Source organism: Phyllobates terribilis, unplaced genomic scaffold (genome assembly GCF_046119375.1).
Source record: "Phyllobates terribilis strain yellow unplaced genomic scaffold, ASM4611937v1 Scaffold_4__5_contigs__length_816908805, whole genome shotgun sequence".
In the NCBI taxonomy this organism is placed as follows: domain Eukaryota; kingdom Metazoa; phylum Chordata; class Amphibia; order Anura; family Dendrobatidae; genus Phyllobates; species Phyllobates terribilis.
In genome coordinates, this window is record NW_027362764.1 from 511,249,603 (window position 1) to 511,270,101 (window position 20,499).

Sequence of the window (20,499 nt, forward strand, 5' to 3'; positions counted from 1 at the left end):
GTCCCCGAGCACGGTACTAACCATATCTTCCCTTTCTTCCACGGGTCGATGGTCTTCTTGTTCCTCTTCAGGGTTCCTCAGTTGTTTGGGACACTTCTTCAGGTGGTCCCGGGATACAATGGCTGTGGTTTCCCCTCCGTCTTTACTGATGGTACAGACCTTCGGGTTCTCGTGGCTTGAAGGCAGTACGGTGTACGGGTCCTTCTCCCACTGGTCGTCCAACTTGTGGAGCCGTCTCTTCCTCTTCAAGACCTGCTCTCCGGGTACCAGGGGAACAGCGGGAGCATACTGGTTGTAAGTTTTCTCTTGTCTTTCCCTAGCCTGACAGAGACTTCGCTCCACGCTCTCCTGTACTCTCCGGTACTGCTGCTGCCTCTCTGTGTCCCAGTCTGTTTCTGGTGAAGTGTCCTCGGGGGTCAGGACTCCCATTTCCAGGTCAACAGGTAACTTACCAGGTCTTGCCCTCATTAGGTAAGCCGGGTACAGTTGGTGGAACCTACCGGGATGTGGTTGTATAGGTCCACCAGATCGGGCAACTTTTCAGGCCACAGACTGCGTTCTTCCAGGGGCAACGTTTTTAGAAGATCCATTACCACCTGGTTCATTTTTTCACAAAGTCCATTAGTCTGCGGATGGTAGGGTGTCGTCCTTATCTTCCGGCAGCCATACAGATTGCAGAATTCCTGAAAGACCTCCGCTTCAAAGGCAGGTCCCTGGTCCGTCAGCACTTGGTCCGGGTACCCGTGTGGACGGCAGAAGTGCTGCTGGAAGGCTCTAGCTGCTGTTTGAGCCGTTAAGTCCTTGACGGGGACGACAACCAAGAACCGGGAGTAATGATCCACGATGGTTAACGCGTAGACGTAGCCACTTCTGCTTGGGGTCAGTTTTACATGATCCAAGGCTACCAGTTCCAACGGTTGCCGGGTGACGATGGACTGCAGGGGAGTCTTCTGGCTGGCTCGGTCCTTCCTTCTCAGGTTGCACGGGCCACAATCTCTGCACCACTTCTCGATGGTTCCCCTCATGCCTACCCAGTGGAACCGCTCGCGCAGCAGGAACTCCAGCTTTTTCCACCCAAAGTGTCCAGCTCCGTCGTGGTATGCCTCCATCACCATGGCTGCGTCTCTTCGTGGCACCACTACTTGCCAGAGTAATTCATGCGTCCGGGAGTTAACCATTCTGCGGCACAACTTCCCTTTGTAAAGGAACAGTCGACTCTTCTCTGCCCATAGTTGTTTGGCTTCCTCCGGAGCGTCTGGTTCAAGGCGAGCCTCCGGCCGAGTCAGCATCTCCTTCACCAGTCGGACGGCAGGGTCGCTGTCTTGCGTTTCCGCCCAGTTGTAGTGGGGTAAGGGGTTCAACGTAGCAGCCTGCTTACTCCTTACCCGGTGGGAATACTGAATAGTCCCATGACGGTGGAACGCAGGGAGTTCAACTTCTTCCAGTCCCTCCGGATCTTCTCCTCCGTCCGGCAGGTTGGGCATCCTGGACAGGGCGTCCGCGTTGGTATTGGAGCGTCCTGCCCGGTATTTAATTGTGAACTCGTAGTTGGACAGACGGGCCATCCACCTCTACTCCAGGGCACCGAGTCTTGCCGTGTCCAGGTGTGTCAGCGGGTTGTTATCCGTGTACACGGTGAACCGGGAAGAAGCGAGGTAATGCTTAAAGCGCTCAGTGATTGCCCATACTACGGCCAGGAACTCTAACTTAAATGAGCTGTAATTCTCGGGGTTCCTTTCGGTGGGTCGCAGTTTTCGGCTGGCGTAGGCGATTACTCGTTCCTTCCCCTGCTGGATCTGGGACAGTACGGCTCCTAGCCCGATGTTACTGGCGTCGGTGTAGAGGATAAAGGGCTGGCTATAATCCGGGTACGCCAGGATTTCGTCCCCCGTGAGGGCCATCTTCAGCTGGCGGAAGGACTCTTCTTCCAGCTCTTCCCATTTGAAGGGCGGCTTCTGGTTCTTGGCCTTCCGGGACTGGCCTATCAGGAGGTCCTGCATAGGTGCTGCCTTTTTGGTGAAACCGGGAATAAACCTTCGGTAGTAGCCTACCAACCCGAGGAACTGCCGCACTTCTTTTACGCTGGAGGGGCTTGGCCATTCCTTAATTGCGGTGATTTTATCAGGGTCGGGAGCCACTCCGTCAGCGCTCACTACGTGTCCCAGGTACTGCACCTTTGGTTTCAGGAGGTGACACTTGGAGGGTTTCACCTTTAGGCCGTAACTCGCCAGAGCCTCGAACACTTCCGCCAGGTGTTTCAGGTGGTCCTCATACGTCTTGGAATATACGATGACATCGTCCAGGTACAACAGGACCGTCTCGAAGTTTCTGTGGCCCAGACAACACTCCATTAGGCGTTGGAAGGTTCCTGGTGCGTTGCAGAGTCCGAACGGCATGCAGGTGAACTCGCTAAGTCCCATCGGGGTGGTGAATGCGGTCTTCTCCCGGTCCGCCTCTGCTACAGGAACCTGCCAGTACCCGCTAGTGAGATCCAAGGTAGAGAAGAAGTTAGCAGATCTTAAAGCAGCCAATGACTCCTCTATCCTTGGTAAGGGGTACGCATCCTTGTGTGTGATACGGTTGATTTTCCGGTAATCTACACACATCCTCATGGTGTTGTCTTTCTTTTTGACTAAAACTAATGGGGCTGCCCAGGGGCTACAACTATCCCGGATTACCCCAGCCTCCTTCATGTCTCTAAGCATCCCCTTGGCGTGTTGGTAATGTGCAGGGGGTACGGGTCGATACCTCTCTTTTATGGGAGGATGATCTCCCGTGGGGATGCGATGTTCTACCCCCTTGACTCGCCCGAAGTCTAACGGGTGTTTACTAAACACTCTCTCATACTCTTGAACCACCCGATAGACTCCTTGTTTCTGATGTGAGGGAGTGGAGTCAGTACCCAGATGTAGTTGCTGACACCAGTCCTCCATGTCTTTCTTAGAGCCGTTACCTTCCTCCGGGTGAGATGGAGGCAAGGGTTCCACAGATTGTATAGAATTTTGATTAGTGATATATAATTTGGCTAGCGTGGCATACCGGGGCAGGTACACTTCCCTCTCCCCGATATTTATTATGCGAACGGGCACCCTCCCATGGCGTACATTGACGACCCCCCGTGCTGTCAAAATGGTGGGCCTACTGTCTGAGTAAACTGGTTCTACCATTGCCTGGTAATCTCTACCTCTCAGACCAATAGCTGCCCGGCACCAAATCATCATTTCACTTTTTGGGGGCATGGCAATAGGAAAAGGGTCACACATTCTTACGCTACCAATCTCACCGCCGGAGAGTTCCACTTGTTGCCGTTGCATCAGTGCCCGGATCTCTTTCTGGAGCACCCGCTGCTCGCCGGAGCTGGCATTCTTGGCAACCTGCTGTAAAAGGAAAATCACCTCTGCAAGACAATTTTCAATTACATTAGTTCCTAGAGTTATTTTTGGGTGACTCTCATGTTTATCAATATCTACAATGATCAGTCCCTGTGCGGCCAGTTCGACTCTACCAATTTTGATGGTCACCTCTTTAAATCCGATCTGTGGCACGGGCTGACCATTGCTGGCGATGATACTCAAGTCGTCGTCGGGGTAGCGGGTAATATCCGAGTCATTCCAGTACTGCTTGAAGAGCACGTACGGGATGGTGGTGACCTGTGACCCGGTGTCCAGTAGGGCACTCATGGGAATGCCATCCAGTACCACAGGCAAGACTGGACGTCCTCCCACATATCTGTCGCGCCAGTTCGATGGGCCTGGTGATCTTTTTCCTGGGGGTTGGCCCTCTACCCCAGGTTGTGCCCGTTTAAAGAACAGTACCTTGCCATATGTCCGGGTTGATTGCAGCGGCGGCAGATGGGTCGTCCGTCCTCACTGTATCGGTCACTGGGTCTTCCTCTGGCCGGTGGGGTCCTCCTTGGTCGACGCCACGGGATGTCCTCCGGTCCGGATGCCAGCTGGATCTTCCCTGGGGTGGAAACCTGTAAAGACTGCACAGTTCGGGTTAGCGCAGCAACGCTCTTAGCTAGCTCTTGGACCTGATGGTGTAGGTCTGGAGCCGGGTCATTGTCCAAAGCCTGCGCATCAGCTCCCACAGGCCCTGCTGACAAGGGCGCCGCCTCCTGGTAGTAAGTGGTAGTGGGGCGTCTGTGGGTCACAACGCCACCTGGTGCCGGTTCTCGGAGCACCCGGATGGCTCTGTCCTTGAACTGTGCAAAGTCCAGATGGGGATCCTGTAAGGCCATTGCCCGCAACTGGGTTCGGTGGGCATTGCAATATAAACCCTCTATAAATTGTTCAGTCAACAGCCTGTCCTCGTTTCCCACCCCATCAGGGTCGGTCTGCTTTATGGCCCTCAGGGCCTCTTGTAGGTTTAGTGCATAGTCCCTTATACTCTCATGCGCTCGCTGCTTGCACCCGTAGAATCTAAGCTTAATCTCGGCTGAGGTGCGGGTATCAAAGGTGTCCTTCAGCCGGGTTAGTATCCCTGCGACAGTCTTCCTCCCAGGTGGCCAGGATTTTACTTCCCTTTTGGCTGCCCCTGTTAGTTGGGCCACCAGGATGCTCACTTTTTGCTCTTCTGTGAGGGGGTACACCTGGAAGAGGCTATCCAGCTTTTCTCTAAAGTCATGCAGGGTATGTGACTCCCCTGAGTACTGGGGTAGCCAAGCTGCTCCCGGGATATAGGGCATGGTGAAGGGCATAACTGCAGCAGCGGTAGCGCTGGCGGGGGTTGAGGCAGTGAAGCTCTCCTCCGTATCCGACATCTTCCTCCCCCCTAGTGGACCGTGGCCTACCTTGCGATGATCCTCTTCCGTAGGCCGCGGCTCCGCAGTGGATCGTCAGGGTTGAGGACCTTCCGTCGCGCTCCTGTGACGTCGGCGTCTGCTGGGCTCCTTCCAGGACCTTACGCAACGTCCGGACGTGAGGCGGGGCTTCAGTTCTCGCGCGCTTTCGGAGTCCACGCCCCTCTTCTTCCCGCGCGGCGTCCTCAAGATGGCGTCCAATGGCGGGAAAACTCCACGGATGGCGGGAAGAAGGTCGAAGATGGCGCCGGATGGCGGGAAAACTTCGCGGATGGCGGGAAGAAGGTAGAAGATGGCGCCGGATGGCGGGAAACCTCCACGGATAGCGGGAATCTTCACCACTGGTAAGTTTGAACAGTCTTTGCTTTTCAGGCACGCAGTACCCGGTGGTTGCGGGCACGAAATCCTGCCGACTACGTCAAAGTTGACGCGCCCCTGGGCCTGTGTCGCGCTGCGGTGCGCACGCGGGAGCTTACCCGGAGCCGGATCCGTGGAGGGTTGTAGTCTCGTGGCGGTGACCCGGTCCGTGCCCAGGGAGTCAAACTGGACGGCAGTCTACTAGTAGTAAATAGTTGATGACTACGCCACCCGTTGAGTGCAGCCAGGGAGCTGCTGCTGCGGGGCAGACCGCTGAGGCCGATGGTAGGATTATGCAGCGTGATAGTATAACCCCCAACGGGAGGGGTATGGTCTCAGGGCAGCCGACATGGATGATGGGGGTAGCAGGAACCACTCAGAGACGGTACGGTGTAGTTCAGGGTCTTTACTGGTGACAATGATAGACCCTCCCGGAGTACTTGCTAGCGAACGGGGCCTGGTCAGTCCTTGAGCAGATGGGATCTCACCTGGCCAGGCGTAGTTGTAGGCCTCCCAAACTGACTGTACTCTTCTGGCTACCTTGCTAGAAGCTGATGTAAGTAGCCCACGTCCCTGAGTGTACCGTGTGGTGCTCACCCGTATGGCCGGTGACTCGGGGCCTTCTAATGGCTTCCGCTCCACGATGGCGGTGCTGGTCCCACGCGTGTGACCGTGCCTTCGGGCTTCTGGGCCAGAGGACCTGAAATCCCCTGCCTGACGGATTCTGCTGCTGGGTAGGAGTTAGTCCCCACAGCCTCGGACTCCGGGTCCGGAAAGAAGTCTTCTTAGTCAGGGCGAGCTCTGCGGCTGCCAGCCCCTGACTCCTTGTAACTCTGCTGTTTCCTATGCTGCTTCTTGTCTCTACTCCACTTGTCTGACTCACCCTGCCTCAGCCCCGGGTTTATACAGGGGAAGTTCTTCCCCTCCCAAGACTGGGCAGGAGGTGTGGCATGCACAGGATCCCTGACCAAAGGACCTCCCACCTGCTCTCAGACATAACATTACATTACTGTGGAAAACCAGACCCCTGGGGTGCCACACATCATCATCATCACCACAGATTTTAAAAACAACAACCCAAAAATGGCAGTGTCCTTCTTTTCAGAGCCTAATGTGACATGTAGCATTCATGAATCATGCATTTTCTCTTTTTTGATCATTTTAGCTCTGTAACATTTCAGGATGATTTTTAACTTATATACTGTGTCATCTGCCAATAAAGTAATTATCTTTTATTTATGTTTTAGCCGCATTGGACATCAGTAGCTATAACGTGTATGTATATACAAACTCCAGTCATCTAGGGCTTAAATGAGTTGTCTCGAGGACAACCCCTGTACATATGACCTACTAGGACATCACAGAGAGGGTTCGTAGCTTGGGGCCTCTATGAGCTAGAGCAGAGATCCCTAACCTGTGGCTTGCAGGCCCATGATGTGTGGCTCTCGGCTGTCTGCCATCTTGGTGCATTAGTATCATATCTAGCATATCTACCAAGGTGTACCCAATTGGGACGGTCCTAATCTCTAGTATTAATATTATAGGTGAGGACCTTCCCGATTGGGTACACCTTGGCGCTGGTGGGAAGGCTTTTACGTTTTATTAATCAAAAACAGTGTTTACTAAGCACCTTATGTTATTTATATGCACTATTGCTTTTTACTTATAGCAGGGTATATGTTCATTTTGTTTCTATCTTAGGTATTGCCTATGTAATGACCAGTGTGAACATGCTCCTACGCATTGCACGTATACCAACTTATACTCCAGTTCATTTCTTTCGGTTTTGCTATAGGGAATGAATTGTAAACTTTTTCAGTTTTTCCTATATCTAGAATAAAGGGAACAGTACGTACAGGACAATTTCTAAAACAGCATATTTTATTCACTTCTGTCTGCTGCATCTGATCTTTGTTACATGAATCTTTAACAACTAGACTCACAAATAGTTAATAATTAAAGCTCTTGCCAAATTTTATCCGTTCCAAAGTCACTGTGATTTTCAGGATTAGGGTTTTCATGTTTCCTTTCCAGTACTGTAGGTCCCTAAGTTCCCAAGGTATCCAGCGGTGCAGTTGCTGATATTTACATGAGCGTCCAATAAGAAATCGCACAGATTGGCACATGGCCCACTGGCACATCACTTGAAGTTTATTTTAATTTCCCTAGAGCAAGCGCTGAAATCAGGAAGTAGACGAGTGAATATTTCAGGGATACACATTTGGAAATGGTGTCGATCAACACCTGAGGAGTCCTAGAAGCCATATTACCTCGAAAAGTGGAAATAAAAGCACAATAATAAAACTTCCCATCATTATTATGAAAAGTTATGGAGAATAGTTTCACCAGGGAGTAACTAATTACATTTTTCACACAAGATCGGGATGCTGTTTTTTGCTCAATGTGGATGTTAGTCCCTTGTTTAACAAAACACCTGTATTAAGCTGCGGTATCACATGGATTTCCTTTTCTTAAAGTAACTTAACCTTTCTGGGCTTTCTGCATAGGGAGATCGATTTTCTCACATACTCTGCCTACTAATTGAGTTCTCAATACTCTAGGAGAGCACAAAAATGTCAGTGTTAATTTGCCAAGAACGGCTAAGCCCCATTATGATTTATTCAGTAGTTCTGAATGTGCTGCGCCATCCAAGGTCCTGTTTCTTCAGTGATGCTGGATTCTATTTCAGTTGTCTCATTACATTTCTTAACCTGTAACTACTTGACACTTATTCGCTTTACTACAATATTGTGGAATAAACAGGCCTCAATGAAATGGACAGTTGTGATTTAGTTGGGACCATGAGCACCGCGCCTGTCGACACAGTTTTGCTCTGATCCGAATAATTTGCCGTGTCCCTGTTGTTAAAGGCATGGAACGATTGGAAGAATTGCGGTCAGTCAGTTCATAACCAACCAGTCAGTTTTTCCCTTCCATCAATGGGAATGAGACAATTTTTATGAATTGGGTTACTATAGAGCTCAGGTAAATACTAAGGGCAGGTGCAGATGGCCGTAGATTCTCTCATAATCAGGCCGATTATGCATATGACATGCTGATCAAACTCTGACATACCCATAGACTTGCATGGCTGAGTGTGATCTGAACATGGGATCAAGCTCGTGTATGCAGTGATTTTTCCTAGGGCTGAACCTGTCCGAGGAAAAATTCAGACATGTGCAAGGCCTCATCGACTAACATTGGTTAAAGTGCGATACAATGTTTTGTTGGATCGCACTCTGCCCGAAAATAAAATCGTCTGCACCTGCCCTTAAAGGTGATTTTTTTTTTTACTTTTCCATCTACTAGCAAATAGTAATGTGTATGCCGAGTGTATTGCAACACTTACCAGTTACCATCATTTGCCGTTTCCAGCGCTGCATTTGTTACCTGTCAAATCACACAGTAAATTTTGTATGGAACAGAGGTCACCTTCTCACATCTTTACCTGGCGGTTTCCTTGGTCCAACTGCAGGCCTTATCTGTTATTACAATGTGTTATATACATACTGTAGTTTGCGGGCATAGTCAGGTCAAAACCTATGCTCATTTAAAGAAAATTGCATTTTGCAAACTGATGGAAGTCTGATCCTTGTTTTACATATATTTTCAGACAGAATCAGTGCGGGATTCCTGCTGGGGATCAAGTGATGGCTGTTAAGAAAAATTATCTCTCCCACTGAGCGTTTTTAGATGAAAATATCAGAAGTTCTGCCAAAGTATTGAAACTTTTACATAAATCTATCTTTGAACATCACTGAGACTCTCAGCTCTGACATGCTTAGGACAAGGCATTTTCACTTCTACAACTCATTGCAATGCTTTTTTGACATTTGTTTATGATCTCATTTGCATGAAAACTATGATGATGTTTGATTCTTTAGACATTTGTAATACTTCCATTGTCTTTGTAATGGCAGAAATGTAATTAAAAAAATGACAGATTTGAGAATCTTCTCTGTTTTTATGTATTTTCAAATAATTCAACCATATAACATTTCAACAAATAATGTATGTACTGTATGCATAAGTACAATCAATGAACAAGAAGAACTACAATATTAGGAAATGCATTTTTCTTGAAAAAGTGGGTGAATTCAGGAGCCTGCAGTATAGATATTCTAAGCACAATTCATTCTCATTTTCAACATTTGCAACAGACCGATCCACTCATGCTCCATGTTCTACACTGTCACGTTCTAAACTAGTCCCTAAGCGTGGGCTTTCTTTAAGGAGAGAGTTTCTGAACCATTTTTTCTTGCACCAGCATTGCTGTAGGGGGTGCAAAGGTGGCTGTCACACCTGGGCATTGATGCCTTAGAGACCTTAAATACCCCACTGCCACATAAGAGACACCAAGATTATAAAGCACATTTAGTAGCTTGGGGGTCTTGCTATAGACTTTTCATTGTGTTACAGAAGCTTAAAGTGGTTTTCTGAGTTGTCCAAAAACTAGGTTAGCTGGGGAACCAATAAAAAACAATTTCATGCTCCGTTTCTTAATTTGCAATTGACTCTGAGCTGATGGGTGGACATAAGCTGGATTTTTTCCATACACAGCACAGTACATAGAGATGGATTCCTGCTCTTCATTCCTTAGTTAGCATACAGAGAGAAAATTATGCAGAAGTACAAAGTAGCATAAATGTGAATCCAGCTCTGGGTGAGGTTAAAGATCTGTTAGAAAGGATAATCTTCCTGTGTCTCCCTCTGCCTGTTTTCTCACTCTTGTCTTCACTCCTTCTCCTTCATCCTCTCTCCATAGAGTAGAATGGCATTTTAACCTGACACCTCATTGTGCTGTCAGTCAATTTTGTATTGAGCAAAACTGAATTGAGCTGTTTTTTTAAGTGGCTGATCAATGCAGAAGTCATAGCATGGAGAAATGGCACATAAGTGGAGAAAGAAGTAGCATGATTGGCCTGTTTGGTTAAAACTACAATTCCCAATAATCCTTTGGTTATTTGAACCCCAATCAGGGTTAAAACAGAGGGCAGCAACTATGGCAGCAAATTCTCTCATGCACTAGTGTTTAGAAAGGGTAGTATGATTCCTGCCTGAGGGTAGGCTGAGCAGTTAGAAAACTTGAGCCAAAATGCAGAAATATAGAATAGCAGTAGGGCATCTTGTGACTGGGTGTGTGATAGAGCAGTCAGGGATAGCAGGCCGGTGAACAACCCAAAAGACCTTTACTGGGACTGGGAGAATATAACACCAAACATAGATAGATTCCTTAGAGCCAGCAATGTGGCCACACAAAAGGAACAAATCCGAGGGGCGCCACCCGGTAATCCAACGTGAAGGAAAATGCAACAACAGGCCTTAGACTGGTTCCTCAAATCCAAAAGGGTTGGCAAGACATCACAATCCCACGTGGCATCTGATTTCCAATCTCTAATAGTCCATACACTGGCACCAGGACCTGACCACAGCAACAGATCCTAGCCCTTCACAAGACACAGCACCAAATACCAAATCAAACATGTGGCTTATTGTTCTACCTCACTTGGGATCAGCTCCCTGGATGGGAAGAAGTGCTTACACCCACCCCCTTAATCATAAAGTACATTTAATTCAGAGGGAAAGAATTTCTCAGAAGTCCAGTCTCCAGCCAGTCTGAAAAGTTTTGTATCAGCAAGGCCCCCTGCAGAGAGGAACAAAGACACACATGCCCCCAACAGATGCAGGAGAAGAAAATGCTAATGTAGGCCTGATTACCGTATGGTCCATGAAAACAGGTTAAAAGTGAATTTCCCATTCACTTTGCTGGCAGACACAAGGCACATTGCGTATTTTGAAAAAGCGCGTGCAAAAAAGCGCGCGAAAATACGCAATGTGTGAACGCAGTGTTACACATCTCATTAAAGGTTAGAAGTCACAACTTTAGTGGGGCAAATCAGCTACCAAGTTAATAATAGACATCATCTCAACATGTGCTGTATTCCTAGAGATCCTGTGTTAGACTTGTGCTTATATACAGTTTCAAATCTGAACAGGTTGCGCTGCAGAGTAAAGTATAATGGAGGGTCATAGCTACTGCTTGAGGCAATAGTGAAACGAGAGGAGCTTTTAAACTACAAATGGAGCCCGGTTGCAGTCGCTAATCATAGGTGAGTCTTGAAGGGGTTTTCTAGAATCAAAATTTATCAGCCCCTGATTCCACCTCTGGGTCCTCAATGTTCACGAAAACAGGAGTTCAGTGTGCCCATTCATGTCTATGGGATGGTCCAAAACAGTCAAATGCAATACTTACCCATCTTCAGCAGATCTATTACTTTGGATGCAGCAGGATTGTCTAATTGCGGCTGTCATTCTATTCAAATGCAAAACACTGGTCCTACTACTTGCAGCATCCCTTGCACCTTTTCCGATTAGTAGGCTGTGTGACATCATTACGTTGTGGCACAACACACACATGATGAGGTAGGGGCATACTAACCAGATGAGGTGGCAGGGATTCTACAGTTAATACGAGGTTCAAAGGGATCTGATGCGATGGACTACTGAGGGTACTGCAAATCTTTGTGCTCAATTCTACTTACTACCTACACACATGGACAAAACTGTTGGTACCTTTCTGGTAAAGTAAGAAAACCCACAATGGACACTAAAATAACTTGAAACTGACAAAAAAAATGTAATTTAAATTTACTGAATATCAACTAATGAAAATCAGATACTGCTTTCAAATTGTTTTTCAACAGAAAAAAAGTAGTCACTGTACTGTTTAGTATCATTGTATGTACCTGACCGAACATGGACCCATGGACCAAAGAAGGCTAAGGAGAGAGCTGTCTCAGGAGATGATCAAGAAAATGATTATATTATCATTATATCTAATGATCCCTATGAAATGTAAATGTCTTCCTCAACCACTGACCCCTCACACAGTACTTTTACTATGGTAATTCAGAGTGTGATCTAGTAAGAGCATATGGCTGCTACATCAAATGATCGACATCCTGGACATCCTTTGACTGTAAAATCTTTCAGGTAAGGTTCAGATCATATGAAAAATATATCATATACTATAGTTATAGGGGGAAAGTGGCGGTGTGTATTTGTAATGACGAACCCTCCAAATAGGTGGACCCAGGAGGTACCTTCCAGCCTCAATGGTGGACTGTATATAATGAATGGATTATTTCTCTTATGTTGACACAAGTTGAGGACCCAAGACAATTGGACTCATGCACATTCTGACCCATGTCCAAAACACTAGTGCATGCCCTCATCATCTCCCGCCTGAACTACTGAAACCTCCTGCTCTGTGGCCTCCCCTCTAACATCTTACACCCCTCCAATCTATCCTAAACTCTGCTGCCCTACTAATCCACCTGTTACCCCACTATTACCAGGCCTCTCCTCTATGTCAATCCCTTCACTGGCTCCCCATTGCCCAGAGACTCCACTTCAAAACTCTAACCTTGGCATACAATGCCATTCACAAACTGTCTCCTCCATACATCTGTGACCTAGTCTCCCAGTACTTATCTGCACGCAACATCCGATCCTCACAAGATCTCCTTCTCTACTCCCCTCTTATCTCCTCTTCCCACAATCGCATACAAGATTTCTCCCGTGAATCCCCCGTACTCTCAAACTCTCTACCCTAACATATCAGACTCTCACCTGCCGTGGAAACCTTCAAAAGGAACCTGAAGACCCACCTCTTCCAACAAGCCTACAACCTGCAGTAACCACCGCTCCACCTTACCACTGCACGACCAGCTATACCCTCACCTACTGTATCCTCACCCATCCCTTGTAGATTGTGAGCCCTCGCAGGCAGGGTCCTCACTCCTGTACCAGTAGCTGACGCATTTTGCTCAAGATTACTGTAATTGTTTTCTGCTGTGTATACTCCTTGTCATATGTAAAGCTCCATGGAATAAATGGCGCTATAATAATAAATAATAATAATGTCCATGGGAGCAGAAAAGTACTTTCTTAAAGAGGGTTGCTAATTATAGAACTTTACTGTTTTCGCTGTTTTGTTTTCATAACTGTTTTTGTCCTTTTTGCGTATGTCTTTTATTTCCCTATCTTTTTATACATTTGAAGCACTCTACCTTTTTTCCTGTATGAATGCCTAAAATTTGCATAGCTTTACCTTGCTTCTCTGAAAAACCTAAGTGTCTCCGTAAAGACTAAGTGGTACTTTGTGCATGTGACCTGTGTATAGCCTGCGGACACTGAATACATTGTATGCATGATATTGGCACTTACCACCCTTTTGGTAAATTATGACAGCATTCAGAATGCTAGATGTTTGTAAGGGGTACATTCTGTGTTCAGTCTGTAGCCTGAGTGATGGGCGAGTGTGAGATTGAGCTGTAAAGTGTAGAGTGACATCGAACCCTTATAATCACCACCACTCCATGTCATGGAGGTGGCTGAGTGAGGGTCTGACAGAGGTGAACTCCAAGGTCAAGGTGTCAGAGCGCACCATCTATTAAGAAGGTGGTTATGGTGGCGCTCTTGTGGTGGAAAAAATAGTGATTGGGTGATGAATCCGCTTCACTCGAAGAGCAACAGACAGCATCAGGAGAGAACCCACTCAAGGACTGAGCAGGTTAAACTGGATCTGTATTGTAGCGGGGTGTCGGTGCGCTAATGTGTAGCTGTCTTGGTCAAAGTGGGCTTCTTGGAAGACAACCAAGGAGGAAACCACTTTGAAAGCAAATCATAAAATAGAGAAACTGGAATTTGTAAAAATGCATATTGACAAGCTTCTGGTAGACTGTCATTTGGACAGATGAGACAAAACTTGAGCTTTTTGGAAAGTCACATCAGCTCTATGTTCATAGATGAAAAAATGAAACACACAAATAAAAGAACATGGTTTCTAGTGTGAAATATAATATCACCAAACAAGAGAATTTCACTGTAAAAAAACTGCCACAATAAAACTCTTCAAATAGAACAACCCATGAGCCAGTCCACACAGCCCAACCCCACAAAAATAATGTATACAGTGGTGGCCAAAAGTATTGGCACCCCTGCAATTCTGTCAGATAATACTCAGTTTCTTCCTGAAAATGATTGCAATCAGAAATTCTTTGGTATTATTATCTTCATTTAATTTGCTTGCAAGGAAAAAACACAAAAGAGAATGAAGCAAAAATCAAATCATTGATCATTTCACACAAAACTCCAAAAATGGGCCAGACAAAAGTATTGGCACCCTCAGCCTAATACTTGGTTGCACAATCTTTAGCGAAAAGAACTGCGAACAACCGCTTCCGGTAACCATCAATGAGTTTCTTACAATGATCTGCTGGAATTATAGACCATTCTTCTTTGGCAAACTGCTCCAGGTCCCTGATATTTGAAGGGTGCCTTCTCCAAACTGCCATTTTGAGATCTCTCCACAGGTGTTCTATGGGATTCAGGTCTGGACTAATTGCTGGCCACCTTAGAAGTCTCCAGTGCTTTCTCTCAAACCATTTTATAGTGCTTTTGGAAGTGTGTTTTGGGTCATTGTCCTGCTGGAAGACCCATGACCTCTGAGGGAGACCCAGCTTTTTCACACTGGGCCCTACATTATCCGGCAAAATTTGTTGCTAGTCTTCAGACTTCATTATGCCATGCACACGGTCAAGCAGTCCAGTGCCAGAGGCAGCAAAGCAACCCCAAAACATCAGGGAACCTCCGCCATGTTTGACTGTAGGGAACGTGTTCTTTTCTTTGAATGCCTCTTTTTTTTTTCTTTTTTTCTATGTTGATGCTTTTTCCCAAAAAGCTCTACTTTTGTCTCATCTGACCAGAGAACATTCTTCCAAAACGTTTTAGGCTTTCTCAGGTAAGTTTTGGCAAACTCCAGCCTGGCTTTTTTATGTCTCGGGGTAAGAAGTGGGGTCTTCCTGGGGATCCTACCATACAGTCCCTTTTCATTCAGACGCCGACGGATAGTACTGATTGACACTGTTGTACCCTCGGACTGTTGGGCAGCTTGAGCTTGTTTGGATGTTAGTCGAGGTTCTTTATCCACCATCTGCACAATCTTGCGTTGAAATCTCTCGTCAATTTTTCTTTTCTGTCCACATCTAGGGAGGTTAGCCACAGTGCCATGGGCTTTAAACTTCTTGATGACACTGCGCACGGAAGACACAGGAACATTCAGGTCTTTGAAGATGAACTTGTAGCCTTGAGATTGCTCATGCTTCCTCACAATTTGGTTTCTCAAGTCCTCAGACAGTTCTTTGGTCTTCTTTCTTTTCTCCATGCTCAGTGTGGTACACACAAGGACACAGGACAGAGGTTGAGTCAACTTTAATCCATGTTAACTGGCTGCAAGTGTGATTTAATTATTGCCAACACCTGTTAGGTGCCACAGGTAAGTTACAGGTGCTGTTAATTACACGAATTAGAGAAGCATCACATGATTTTTCAAACAGTGCCTATACTTTTGTCCACCCCCTTTTTTAGGTTTGGTGTGGAATTATATCCAATTTGGCTTTAGGACAATTCTTTTTGTGTTTTTTCATTGAAGACAAATTAAATGAAGATAATAATACCAAAGAATTTGTGATTGCAATCATTTTCAGGAAGAAACTGAGTATTATCTGACAGAATTGCAGGGGTGCCAATACTTTTGGCCACCACTGTATGTTAAAAGATGCAGTGAAAGAAAAATGAAGGAAACTGATGATAGTAATGAATGATAAGAATACAAGAATAAGCAAAGAGAGAAATTAAAGGGAATCTGTCAGCAGGATTTTGCTTTGTAATCTGGATGTATCATTTACTGGACCAGTTGTTATAATTTTGATAGAATCCTTGTTTTCTTTGCTGTAGATTTAGCAGTAGTCAGAATGCTGAGCCCCGTATAGCCCCACCCACACTCCTGATTGGCAGCTTCCTGTGTACACTGTGCATTGTCAGCAAGCTGCCAATCAATGTTGGAGGTGGGGTTACACAGATTAGCCTGATTGGCCTGCACCTGAGACCTAGTCAGGCAGTGATAATTTCCTGCTGATAAAACAATGATTATATTAAAATTCCACCACACAAACTAGTAAGTGACACATCCCTGGAATCAGGCTCTCAGACCCCTATATTATTCTGCTTTTAGGTTAAAAAAAAAACATACTGACTAATGCTCTTTAAAGAAAGTAAGCAAAACTCAACTTCTCACGCTATGTGGTTCCAATGTCTGCAGAATAGTGATCCTTTTGCATTCAATTTGGGAAAGTTTTTTCTTAATGTTGCCACCACGTATGTCAAATCATATCTGAACATCCTTCTACCTTTGTATTGATGGCAGCAATGAGTGTGTAGAGCCCTAAAGTGCCGTGCGATCAGCTTCAATTTGGAAAAAGCATCATGATCCTCCAGATCAACATCCTTAGCACTTTTGAAATCGCAGCTGTGTTCCAATATGCAAACCTGTAACTCTTTTAAAGTGAGTCCCACATAAAATAGATCACATGGGCAAGGCGCCAAATAAATGACTGCTGTAGATCAACAAATGGTAAAATTTTGTATTCTTTCTGTTCAGGGGAGTTAGTAAACTTGCCTGTTTTAACATTAAATCTGCATGAAGAACAGTTGCCATATGGCGTAGAGTCCCACTTTGGATGTCGAGAGCCAAATAAAAGAAAATAATGTTTGTCCAGTCAACAGAAATTAGAGATGAAATGTTTTAGGCTTTTTTCATGTTGCAAAATAGGCCAATACTTGTGGAATATTTGTCTCGTCTCATCCCAGTTACTATGGAATCCGGTAGTGAGCCGGACTGTTTCCTCTTTTTGTTTTGTTACATTCATTTTGGAATGCAATAGATCATCATGTTTATGAAGTCTGGCAGTTTTATATCTATGATCAATAACATGTGCATGGTAGCTGTGTTGTAAAAATCTATTGTTCCAAGTCCTTGGCCTGTTTTTCAAAGTCCGCTGATCGGTCATAGATCCTCAATGAGCAATCACAACATGTCCATATTGTTCTGTCCCAGGATCCAGGATCCTTAACTTTTTATAGTTCTGGTCACAACTGGTCACCAGGTGTTCATTTTTATTTCTTTTTCCTTTCCATTCTCCTTTTTCTTTTATTCTAATTATTATTTGTCTGTCATAGGTTTTTTTGCTGTTTTTTACATTTACATACACAAACATCTCACATATACAGTACAGACCAAAAGTTTGGACACACCTTCTCATTTAAAGATTTTTCTGTATTTTCATGGCTATGGAAATTGTACATTCACACTGAAGGCATCAAAACTATGAATTAACACATGTGGAATTATATACTTAACAAAAAAGTGTGAAACAACTGAAAATATGTCTTATATTCTAGGTTCTTCAAAGTAGCCACCTTTTGCTTTGATGACTGCTTTGCACACTCTTGGCATTCTCTTGATCTTAAAATCTTTAAATGAGAAGGTGTGTTCAAACTTTTGGTCTGTACTGTATATACACACATCACTTATTTTTCAGGTTTGGCAGTATTTGCCTTTTGGAACATATTTTTATTTGTCCCTTTTACTTCTCTATGGTTAATTCCCTTTATTAAGATGGCTGCTGTCACATTGTGCATGTGCGCACTGAGAGCTCAGCTGTGGGTAGGGCAGACAGCCTCGCTCACGTCCCTAGTGAAAGCGCTGTCTGCGCTTGATCGACGTGGCCTCGGCGTCATCTTCAACCTGCGCCAGACAACATACAGTGTTCACAGTGCCTGCGCCATATAAGTACTCTGTGATGGATTACTTTCTTTGGCTGCCACCCACTGCCCCATCTGCCTGTTCTCCCTATATACCTGCCTCTCCCTACAACTCACCACTCCCTGAGGACGCAACAAAAACTAGAGTGTGAGGTGGAGGTCAAACAGTGATGTCACATGGAGACTTCGGGTCTGTATTAAGTCATTTCTATTTTATCTCCCTGACTGTACCACTCTTTATTTCCTACTTAGTTTATGTTTACTTGTACACTTTTTTTTGCACATTTTTTTGCACTTATTATATTACATTATGCATTTTATAGTGGCTTCTTATTATTATTATTTAATGTGACATATATTTGATGAATTGACTGTGACTAGTAATGAGCGAGTATGTTCTGTTAACCCTTTCGGCGAGCATGCTGTTTGCCAGCTTTAATAGATGTGAGGAATGCCTAAGAAACAGGCATTCCTCACATGTATTAAAGCTGTCAAACAGTCACAAATTATGAGCACGGAGTAACTAAAACATAACACCGAGCACGCTGAAGATACTCGGAAAACACCCGAGCATGCTCATAAATCTCGAGTAACGAGCATGCTCGCTCATCACTAACTGTGACACAATATGTTTTTAGTAGTTATTTTATGCAATATTGTAGCATGCCTTGTACTATGAATACCTTTAGCCTGCATTAACCAGTCCATAATACTTGTTTATTACTTATTACTTATCCGGTTGTGTCCCTCCACCTTGTATGGTTTTGTCTTGTCATCATATATGTTTTTGAATCTTTACCTATCCAGCCATTTTTGGCATTTAATAAAGCTTATTTATTTTACTCATGTTTGGATTACTTGGTTTTCACTGGCCTTTTGTTAGATTTTTTTTTTCTACGCATTACTAGGGATGAGTTGATTGCTTCACAGAATCTCAGTCCATGGTCCAGGTCAATGCTCTCTGGCCGGGGACAGGAAATGGTCGAATTTCCTGGGCTTCAGGGTTCCCTGGCAGGATGTTTAATTTGCCAGCCTGGCGTGACATCATTTGTGAGATATGCAGCACACTGATCACATCTCGACAGCCCAGCTAATCCTAAGATAAGACTGGGATCCAGGAGGGTAAGGAAATTCACGCAGCTCCTGTCCACAATCAGAGAGCTCCGACCTGGACCATGGACTGGAATTGCGTGACACAATCTGTGCTTAGGTGCTAAGTTTTGACTCTGGTCACTCTCAACACTTAAAAAACAAATGGCAGGTTAGAAATATAGATAGCTTTTAAGCCTTTTATAGGACATCCTAATTCAAATCTAAGATCATGTCTTCCTACAGCCTTACTAACAGAGCTCATACATCAGTATCTCCATGCCAGTTATTACATAACCGTGACTTAATGCATAAAATACTTGGATAATGACTTGGTGAGGTGCGATTTTGGAGACTGTGGTTTGGATAAGAATGCAAATGGTAACCCTCTGTCCTGGGAACGAGCAGTGGTTAGCAAAAATGTTGTAGGAAAGATATATGTCACAATACAATATATTCTTTAAAGAGGAACTATAATTTTGTAACTATTTCGTTGCTTGTTCACACTCTGAGACATTTTTCTTTTATTGGGATAATTTGGTTCTATAATTTAACTTTCTAGAGCGACCGTCACCCTTAACTACTTGCAGCACGCTGGTACAGTTAAACTATGTGATAGAGTGACATGGTTTCCCTCCACTACCGCTCTGCGTTCTGCATTCTGCAGGCCACTGGTGGCTTCAGGCCTGTGGCCTGCAGAACAGATCTCTGGTGATACGACATAATGACACAATTATATCACCGGGGCCGTCAACTCGCGCCTTGCCACTGGCTGCCAATGGACTCACTGGGGTTTGGTTAGTATATGATGTTTATTATTTTAATATTGTGTGAGGGCCATCATACAGTTTGGGAGCTACTATGAGGGCCCTCATACAAAGTGGTGGCTACTAAGGGGGCCATCACACAAAGTGGGTGCTACTAAGAAAACCCTCATAGTGAGGGCTACTACAGGGGCTATGATACAGTGTGGTTGGGCTACTAAGGAGACTATCATACAGAGTAGGGGCTACTAAGAGGGAGCCTTCAAACATAGTGGGTCTAGTAAGAGGGAGTCCTCATACAAAGTGGGTCTACTAAGGAGGCCAACATACACGATGGGGCTACTACAGGGTAAATATATATATATAAATGTATATATATTGTAGCATAGCTGGGAAGGACAGGGTTAAATCCCAGCTCTGATGGGTCTTGATTAGATGTACCTGCAGGGTTTCTCTATGAAGCAGGAAGTAGCTTCATGGAGTGACAGTCTCCTGAGAGAGTGCCAGTCTGCTGGATGAAGCAGAGTTGACTGTACTGCTGGTGAGTGATCAGCCAAAATGTGAAATGTAGCTGAGAGAAAGACATGAAAGGGTCTATCTTTGAATGAAGACTAAGCAATCTGTTTGTGAGAGCTGCAGAGAAAAGTGTGAAAGCTGCTGCCTGTTCAGAGTGAACTGTGCCCAGAGTTGAATACTTCTGTTTGGCGCTGGGAGCTACTGGAGCTCGGGCTGAAGAAGATACAAAGACTGGTGGGCACGTAACTCTTCTGTGTATGACGTTTGCTCTGGGAGAAAGAACTGTAATCTGTTTGGGTGAGACCG

At 45.3% G+C, this 20,499-nt stretch overlaps 1 long non-coding RNA gene across 5 annotated transcripts in view; it reads left to right on the plus strand.

Moving 5' to 3' along the window:
- The window catches only part of LOC141265593 (uncharacterized), a 622,209-nt gene that overhangs the window by 311,886 nt on the left and 289,824 nt on the right, over positions 1-20,499 (plus strand). For 3 of the 5 annotated variants that reach the window (XR_012320129.1, XR_012320125.1, XR_012320128.1), the window contains one exon: positions 8,772-9,098. The exons of the other annotated variants lie outside the window; for them this stretch is intronic. This is a non-coding gene — a long non-coding RNA (uncharacterized lncRNA). Of the gene's footprint in view, positions 1-8,771; positions 9,099-20,499 lie in introns of those variants that run through there. 5 annotated transcript variants of the gene reach the window in all.